We start from the raw sequence: 9,936 nt of genomic DNA on the forward strand, positions 1-9,936 counted from the left end.
TTGCTAGGGGGTCGTCTCTGTCCCTCTGGTGGTCGTGAAGATGAAGGCCGTAGTCTTCCTCGGCGTTGTGGTTCAACTTCTTTCTTTATTTGGTCATGTTGGCCCAGCGTGAGACAGGAAGGCAGGGTGTTGATACACTAGTTTAACAACTTATCAGAAAATGGTTACATGAACTTTGCAGCTGTGTTTTCTGAACAAAAGAGGCTACTGAGATGCAGAAGGAGGGAAGGGGAGAGGATTCTTTTTTTGTTACATTAAGCAATGGAATTTTCATAGTGTCTAGCTAAGCATTATACAGCTCCTTACTTCAGCAGGAAACCTTCGCAACACCTGCTCCTCAAATAAAACTCTTTGTTTTATAATACAAAGGACAATGAACAAACATCTATGGTGTATGTATTACAATCCCTCCTTTTTCTTTTAGTTACTCATTTTGTTCATTGAATCTCTGCAATGCTTGACTACTAAGAACTAATGTTTCCTCGATTTCTTCGTTAGTACTTACTGGCTCATATTTGGCACGTATAAGCATTAGATGTGCCGCTTCTAAACGACCTTTTACAATTGCAATCAGTTTATTAAAAATACATGGCCCGAAAGTTAGCGCTGCTATTAATAACAATAAAGGTCCTGCTATAGTTGACAGTAAGGTAGTAAGCCAAGGTGAATAATTAAACCAAGATTCATACCAGTTCTGCCGGTCTTCATATTCCCGTTTTCTCTTCTCCAATCCTTCCCTGAGCTTGGCCATGGTATCCCTTACCACTCCAGTATGGTCAGCATACATGCAACATTCTTCTTTCAGGGTTACACACAACCCGCCCTGTTGTAGAAATACCAAATCTAATCCTCTACGATTTTGTAGCACTACCTCTGAGAGTGACCTGACAGATTTTTCCAGGGCTGAGATAGATTGTTCAATCCGGGTCAGGTCCTCATCCACAGCAATGCGTAAAGAGGTGAACTCTTGATTTTGCTTGACCAATGAAGCAACTCCAGTACTGACCCCTGCCCCTCCCAAGATTATTAAAGTGGCCAGAGTTAAAGCTGTGATCGGTTCCCTTTTTTCCAAATGATAATTTGCTGCCATGTGCTGAGCATACATATAATCCTCAGAATGGTATAAAATCCTTGGTATAATTATTACCTGTACACAGAAATCATGAGACGCATTAAAGACTTTTAGCGATAGACAAGGAGTCACACCTACTGATGAGCAAACCCACCTGGCGTTGCTAGCCGGGATTAACCATTCAGCTGATTGTTTTCCATTCTCCGTGATATTACATAGGTGGCGCTTCCCCCCAGGAACCGTGCCCACACATCTACCACTCCCAGTGACTTGTGTTAGTGTTACCCCTATCTCTTTACCCCAGTTGCATTGTAGGGGGTTGCTCTCGTTTGTGCGGGTGAGCTCCCCAAGGTCCCCTATAGCATCATAATATGGGGGCCTTATACTAAAACATAACCAGCAATGCTCTGTCATATTTGGGTTTGTTTTGTTTAATAGTTGGTAGCTGGCATTCATGACCTCCCATATGTTACTCTCAGCTATGTTATCATTTTCAGCTACGTCTGAGCTCAAAAGGCTGCTGAAGGTTGGCACTGTAGCATTTTCTGCAGGCTGGATTCTCTGAACATTTCTTGATAATACCTCATTTGGTCCTACCGCCTGGGGCTTATCGGCATCCTCCTTTTTATTAGTATAAGTCCTCCCCTATCTGTTCTGTGTTTGTAAAATCTGACACCTCACATTTTTCCTAGTACCCAGCTAGTATCATCCAAGTTTGTTTTATATATAGAACCTTGCAAATTTCTTTATTTCCATGGAAGGTTCCTGTATACCCTATACCATGCCCTCACCACCTGTAACGGGGACCTGCTTGTTGGTTACAACCTTGCGGCCCATATCCCACTTGTAAGAATTTATTCCGACCAGCCCCGAGTGTCCAGTCCATAGCAATGGTTTCACACCCCCAGTATGCACAATAATACATGTTCGGGTAATTACAGTACCCCTTTCCTGAGTTAGAACTTGGGCAGAAATAAAATCCTGATCAGTTAAAGCATGGCTGTACTGACACCAGGTCACATAATGTGATGCGGAAACTGGGAGCACCCGCTGTCGTTGTTTGCTGGATGACGAATTGATCCTTCCATCTGATCAAGCTCCATTTAAAAGGCTGATGGGGATGCGCAGACCCATAGCTGACCAAAACGATGATACTGACTCCCATGTATCGTAGGAGGTGGTTGGAGCCCATCTAAATTGTCGGCCCCTCAGTCCCCCACCGTTTTCACTTCTCTGCCTCGCTTGTCAGTTCGGTTGCAGCGAACTACAAGGTATCGGTTCTTCTTGGCAGCAGCAGTGTTCTTCAGGGGAACCTACTAGGGAGCCTTTGAAACAGGGCCTCCTCCCCTTCCCACGATACACAGATAATATAAAATACTTATCGAGTCTGTCTTAGAGTCAGCTTCAAGTCGTCAGGGCCTGGAGCTGCCTCCCATTTACCTTCCCGGATTGGTCCTTTCACACAGCTGGCATGCGTCCATCCTTTCTCTGCAGTTCGAACAGCCGTTTCTGTGGTAAGCAAAACAACATAGGGGCCTTCCCCATCGTGGTGTTAAAGCAGTCTCTTTCCAAGTCTTAATTAGAATTGAGGGTGATCAAGTGGCAATTCCAAGTCATAGGGTATACCATATAGCATTTCAAAAGGAGAAATTCCTACATTAGTTCTGGGCTGTGTCCATATGTTTAACAGTGCAAGGGGTAAGCATTTTACCCAAGAAGCCTTAGTTTCCAGCACAAGTTTTGTTAGTTGTTTCTTAATTTCACCATTCATTCACTCTTCCTTTCCAGAAGAGGAGGGGTGCCAGGGGCTGTGAAAATCCCACTCAATCTCTAAGGCCTGCTTTGATCCTTGCAGTAAAGCTTTACACCCATTCAGTCACGTGGTCAATTAGGACAAACAAGTAACTCAGTAAAGTCTACCTGTATACTTTGGAAAGGTCAAAGCCCTGGCTCCCGTCCCCCTCTAGATAGGTTACAGAAGACCTTTTTATTTACCCTTTGACATATAGTAGTACATCCTCTGCATGTGTGCTTCCCTAAAGTACATATTCCTACATAGACATGCTTTCTTAGAACAACATCACACATTGCTTGCACCTCCCAATGACTCTTCTGATGTAAAACAGTTAATATTTGCCTCATTATCACTTTATTCAGCATTTCTCTCCCATCAGGGAGTATCGATTTTCCTTAAAATGATCCACATATTTGTAACATTAATACCTCCTTGGGAAGTTGTAATTGCTCCAAAATATATTTTTTTTTTTAGAATTTACCCAAATAGATAGGTGGCCCTGTAAACCTCTGAGGTAAAATTGTCCACCTATATTGTTGCTTTCGCCCCCATTTCAGGGTCTTTCCAGTCAGAGGTGAATATACATGTATGTTTGCTCTCAGGGCCAGAGAGCACTCCATTAATAACACTGTTATTCCAGTCTAACTATTTACTAGTTGAATGCCCAATTTAATCATCAAATCCCTTCCCAACAAGTTAGTCTCTGCCTTGGATATATACAATAATTGCCCAGTGATCATTTTATCCCCTAGTCTCAGCTTGGTATCCCCCAAAAGTGGCACTGTTATCCCAGTCCCTTCTACCCCATCACATTTAGGGTTTCATTAGTTAATTTAATCCCTGATACTTTACAAGTAACAGCAGTTGGGAGAGCGAGAAACCCCCCCCGCAGACACCAAAGTCAGTGCAGAAGGAGGGGGAGGAGGCGCTTCAGGCGCTGGAGCTGAAGCCCCCCTGTGGCCGCTGGAGAGGCCCCTGGTGGAGCAGGCTGTTCCCCCCCCACCGTCCCCCTCTCCGATGCTTGGGAAACTGAACAAACACCACAGCAAATATACCAAAACTTCTAGACTGTTACTTAGATAATGCCTACATCACCTTTCCCTGCTCGTACAACTTCGAATACCTTTAACACTTTCAACAAACCTTTTAACACTTCCTTTATCTTTCTCTAGCCTTTACTTTTCTAATGCCAACATCAAAGGCTCAGTCAGGGGCCAACTTAATTCCGTACCTTTTCCCTCCAAGATGCTGAAACAACCTCAATATACAACATTTCATCCTGTTTTCCTTCTTTCCACAAAAACAACATTGACCGTAATATGGTGTTATAATTAATACTTCCATTTAGGGGCCACTCCGCTCCATCCTCTAGTTTATAAAGTGGCCACCACTGATTACAATATTTGATAAGGGTTCTTTTACTCTCTGTACCCTCTCATCCCACTATATCCCTCCAATGTGTTAGTATACATCCTAGGGGGCTTTTCCTCGGGATTTCTTTGCTTTGAACTTTTCCTGTTGTAATCTACAGTGGTTAATATTCCACCGTTTTCCTAGAAGCTCTTTACTAGTCAATCCCAATCCCTCCAAAATCCACAATATATAGATACACAAGTAAAATCAGACCACTGTAAATTAACTGCCTGTAGACAATTACACTGGGAACATTTAAACCTGATGAGCCGATAATATGCCTGGGCAAATTTTGTTCCCTTAGACATACACCTCAATGGCAGTTCTTATATTTACATATTTACATATTAACATATGTATAAAAGAACACTTTAACAAAAATGCCCGGGCTTTTATATATATAATATGCAATGTACAGTTATTATTCCAGTTAGAATTATTCCTCAGCAGCTGGAAACATTATGCCAGTTGCCATTAAAGCTCGCTTACCCTCCTCCTGTCTTTCTTAAAATCTCAGATGTCCCCGGAGTTAATGGGGACGGCCACATATTCCTAGTCACTGGTCCCTGAGTGCTGGAGTCTGAGTCGCTATCAGAGTCTCCCTGGGGTTGCAGATTAGGAAGCCCGGGAGTCTGAGGGGCTGCAGGTGGTGGTGGTGAAATATAGGGAGGCAGTGGGGCTGGGGTCTCTAATTCTCGTTTTTTCTTGTGCCTCCCTTCCCCTCCTTTTTCTTTTAGAGGATATAAATTGGCTCGAGTTTCCGAGCTGATCCACAAATGTGCATATTCACTTTCTTCCAAACTAAAAGGTTCCTTTGAGTTTACATAAATATTTAGGGCCTGGCAAACCCAATCTTCAAAGGACCCAAATACGGGCCAGTAAAGGTGGTCTCCTCGAATCTGTTTACCACCCCAAACTTCAACACAATAATGTATCATTTTTACTTTATTGCTTCCCCGCCTAAAAGGGGAATCCTGCCAATTTTTAATCATTAATCCCAGGGTAACCTAACATCAGACGTTACCCTGCCCATGGGACCAGAAGGCTTACTCTTCTTCTGTCCCATCTTCTGGAGCGCCTTCACACACACACACAAATCGCTTCCCCCTTTTCGTGGCCCAGTCCCTCGCGGGATGTGGGAACCGCACTACCGAGGGGTCCGCACTCGCTTCGTCCGCAATTGGACGTCTCACAACGCTACGCTCCAGGATACCCAACCCCAACCGAACGGATCACCGGCCTATACTTACTCACTCCTGAGTCTTCGTTCGGTCTTCGTGCACAAAGATTACTAGGGGTTGCCGGCTTTATTTGCTTGCTGCCGAATTTAGGGTTCGTCGGTGAAGGATTTGAATGAAAGTAATCCTAGCGAAGGCCGCTGAAATCAGCGGGGCGCCCCCTCCGAAGGTCTTTCAATCAGATTGCCTTCATCCGAGTCACGGCACCAAATTTGTTATAATTTGCCCCCTTAATTAATTTTCAGAGAGCATTGCATTAATAATAGAAAGGAATTTATTGAGTAAGCAACAGCAAGCAAAACAGCGCTGGGCGGCCGGGGAGTCTCGGCTCCGCCAACGGCGCGCACCTCACCCCCCCCAGGGTCCCTTTTTATATCTTGGTGATTTCAGGATTACGCAGCACGTCCGCGTATGTTCTGCGACTGCGCGCACTGTTGCTAGGGGGTCGTCTCTGTCCCTCTGGTGGTCGTGAAGATGAAGGCCGTAGTCTTCCTCGGCGTTGTGGTTCAACTTCTTTCTTTATTTGGTCATGTTGGCCCAGCGTGAGACAGGAAGGCAGGGTGTTGATACACTAGTTTAACAACTTATCAGAAAATGGTTACACGAACTTTGCAGCTGTGTTTTCTGAACAAAAGAGGCTACTGAGATGCAGAAGGAGGGAAGGGGAGAGGATTCTTTTTTTGTTACATTAAGCAATGGAATTTTCATAGTGTCTAGCTAAGCATTATACAGCTCCTTACTTCAGCAGGAAACCTTCGCAACACCTGCTCCTCAAATAAAACTCTTTGTTTTATAATACAAAGGACAATGAACAAACATCTATGGTGTATGTATTACAGTGAAGAGTCTTAGAAAGATACTGATATTATGAAAATGCTACCAAAGTGAGAGAAATACATGAGACATGGTTTTGAAAGCTCTAATAAAAAAGTGAAATATTGTTTATTTGTAAATGGCACACTGGCCTAGTTATCAGTGAAGCATCTCAGGCCTAGTTATCAGTGAAGCATCTCAGATCCATGCTTTAAAATGAGATTCTGCATGCTGAGTCATTAATATTTTAATTCTTCATACCTTTAATTTTTCTCATGAAGTACACATTGCATTTTGACTGTACTTTCTTCTGGATCACTAACATCAGAAATGCAGTGTACCGATAACAAAACTAAAGGGAATTTTGGGTAACACTGACAAATTCAAATTAAAAGTAGAAAGAGGAAAAAATAACAGCTTTTTATATACTAATCACCTACATATAATAGTTAAAAATATTGCAAAATCTCACAAACATTTCCCTCTGTTACTCCTTTCAGTGCAATATCAGAGAAACGGGACACTAATAATGAAGTTGACAGAGCATCATAAATTAAACTCTAATATGTTTTTTTTTGTTGTTTTTGTTTTTGTGGTGTAGTAAATTTTCATAATGAAATGGGACACCCATTCATAAGTTGTATTTCCTTCTCAAAAAGTACTTAAAGCAACTTTTAAATATATGGTTAAAATAACTCAAATTCATAAACAAAGATCAGAAAATGAGTTTTAAAAATGAGGTATTCATACTATAAAAGCCTGGCAGCTTTCTAAGACAAAGAATGTCACCTCCCTGAATGTGGATAATGGCTGAAAGAAAATAATTTTACCTCTAATGGCTTTGATTTTGCTAGCAATATCTCATAACAGGGTGCCTGAAAAACAGCTTCCAGACACAGCCTCCATAGTAAAGCAGGAATGAATGTGATAAAGGGAGCACTCTGTCAATACCACTTTACAATAAAAGGCCAAAGCAAATTACTCTCAACAATTAATGCAGACAAAATGAAGATTCAAACAGGATTTTTTTTAAGTAGGGGACATGGAGTGAATTTCTATATAAGCAACCCATAAATTTTGCACCCTCATTTTAAATTCCAAGAGATGGGGAGAAAAAGAACATGATAGGCCTTCAATCCACAGGACAGAAAAATGCAGGGATTTCTTGTTTTCTTTCTCTTCTTTATATCCCATGTAGACAATCTAAAAGAAGCTTGGTGTTTAAACTCTAATTTTTGACTGATTGTTTTGCCATGGCGTATATTGCTTTGTGCTTTCTCTGGGTCATTTTTTCCTTCCTGAATGTTGTGCAAATCTAATTTGCCATTCTGCTCTATTATCACTAAATGAGCTTGATCTAACAGTGTAGACGTACAGAGTTGCAAATCTAACTATAATGTAAATCTAATGAGAAAGGAAAGGAAACAAGAATACAGAATTAAATACAACCTTCACCATGTTACTTTCATGAAATAGAGTGAGATACCAGATGTGTAAGTACCTTTTGCTATGCTTGCTATACTGAGAGCTGCAGTGAGTGCAATTGGTCCTCTCTGGACTTTTTCACATATTGGTCCTCTTACCTTTTGTATGCCTTATGTAGAATAAACTACAGAAGAAGTTATAGAGAATTTCAGAATTTTCAGCCAGGGTACAGAGTAATGTAAACACTAACAACCCCTCTCTCTCTTCCCTTCATGATCCAAATAATTCCCTACATTTGTAAATTTAATTGGAATCAAAGCTGGCTATAAAATTTGAAGAGTGGTAAGGGAGTATGAATGGAAGGAAAGCAAGAGAAAAGATATAAAAAACTGCATGCAGAAAAGCATGATAAAAAGTGAACTTTGTGTCACATGAGTTCTGTGTATCAATTCTCCTCTTGTTTGTAAAAATGTTCACAAAGATCAAGGGATAGTTACACAGAAATGTTTGTGTTATTCAGAGTCCTGTCTTTGCAGATGACATGAGAAAAAAATCTTAATTACTTACTTAATTAAAAGCTGTTAAGAAGAAGCTACTTAGATTTCTATGCCAAGCACAAAAAGTAGGAATAGTTAAACATATGTTTCAGTGAAGCTAATCATACCTTGTTGGTGCATACACATCATAGTACAGATTTTATGAATTAAACAGCTTGCAAGATCATTTAGTTATTTTTGCGAAGGTCTGCTGGGCAGTTTTATAGAGATACGCTCAGCCCATCTGCTGATCTTTGTAAAGTAATTTGTGGGTCTGTGTGGTGATTTATTACTGAAACACTGTGAAGACGTACGAGGAACGGCTGAGGGTGCTGGGCCTGTTCAGCCTGGAGAAGAGGAGGCTGAGGGGAGACCTCATCAGAGTCTACAACTTCCTCGTAAGGGGGTGTCGAGAGGCAGGAGACCTTTTCTCCATTAACACCAGTGACAGGACCCGCGGGAACGGGGTTAAGCTGAGGCAGGGGAAGTTTAGGCTTGACATCAGGAGGGGGTTCTTCACAGAGAGGGTGGTTGCACACTGGAACGGGCTCCCCAGGGAAGTGGTCACTGCACCGAGCCTGTCTGAATTTAAGAAGAGATTGGACTGTGCACTTAGTCACATGCTCTGAACTTTTGGGTAGACCTGTGCGGTGTCAAGAGTTGGACTTGATGATCCTTAAGGGTCCCTTCCAACTCAGGATATTCTATGCTTCTATGATTCTAAATACAAGACAGCATGTAAGACATAGGGGATCTCTTAAAGAAATGTCCTAAACCCTGTTGGATACCAAGAAAAAATTCCTCATGATCCAGAGTCACTAGAATTAGGTATATGAACTAAGACTTCCTAACACAACAGAAAAAATACATAAGATACAGTCACACAAATTTCTTCTCAGATCTCTACAATTTCATTGCCTAGACATTATCAGATTAAATAAAAAATTATCAACAAAAAAAAAAACATTAAAAAAAAACAAACAACACATTAAAAATAAAATATTAAATAACGTATAGGTACTAATACAGCAAGAATAATTCAAATACTTTAAAATCAACAATTAAATTGTGCAAAACTTCCACCATGTGCATATAAACACATACAAACTATCAGGAATAAGCAGACTGATAGCCTGTTAATTAAGCAATTATTGCAAGCATTATAAAATGCAAAGAAGTACCTAATGTGTCTCAGCAAATGTATTAGATTTCAAATAGATTCAATCTTTTAGCTCAGCAAGCTCTCTTGGAGTTTGCATCTCTTCTATTCTTGATTATAGCCCTCCTGTAGGTAATTTTTTTTTTGTTATCTTGGGTAAAAAATGGTCTTGCATATGAAAACTCACAGATGCCAGGCTGTATTTATAGCTTACGTACTAGCCCTTACAATGGCAATGCATATATTTAATGTGACAAATAAATTTTCCAGTTCCTTTCTCAATTTGCTTCTTTTTAATTGAGTAAGCAATCATTTTGTCTGTGTCCTGGTTACATTTGGGATAATTTTCTTTCTAGTAGCTCATATGGTAGCTGTGCTTTGGATTTAGGTTGAAAATACTGGTCATAACATACCAATGATTTAGTTACTGCAGAGCAGTGCTTACACAGAGCCAAGGACTTTTCAGCTTCTGGTGCTGCCCTGCC

General features: G+C 41.0%; 1 long non-coding RNA gene across 1 annotated transcript; it reads right to left on the minus strand.

Annotated features, from left to right (window-relative positions):
* Positions 1-2,265: 2,265 nt before the first annotated feature.
* Positions 2,266-6,125, minus strand: LOC137865476 (uncharacterized). Its single transcript, XR_011101918.1, has 2 exons — positions 5,531-6,125; positions 2,266-2,581 (listed from the first exon to the last, which is right to left on the minus strand). It is a non-coding gene; the product is annotated as an uncharacterized lncRNA (long non-coding RNA).
* Between the last annotated feature and the right edge of the window lie 3,811 nt (positions 6,126-9,936).

This window comes from Anas acuta, chromosome 16 (assembly GCF_963932015.1).
Source record: "Anas acuta chromosome 16, bAnaAcu1.1, whole genome shotgun sequence".
Classification (NCBI taxonomy): Eukaryota; Metazoa; Chordata; class Aves; order Anseriformes; family Anatidae; genus Anas; species Anas acuta.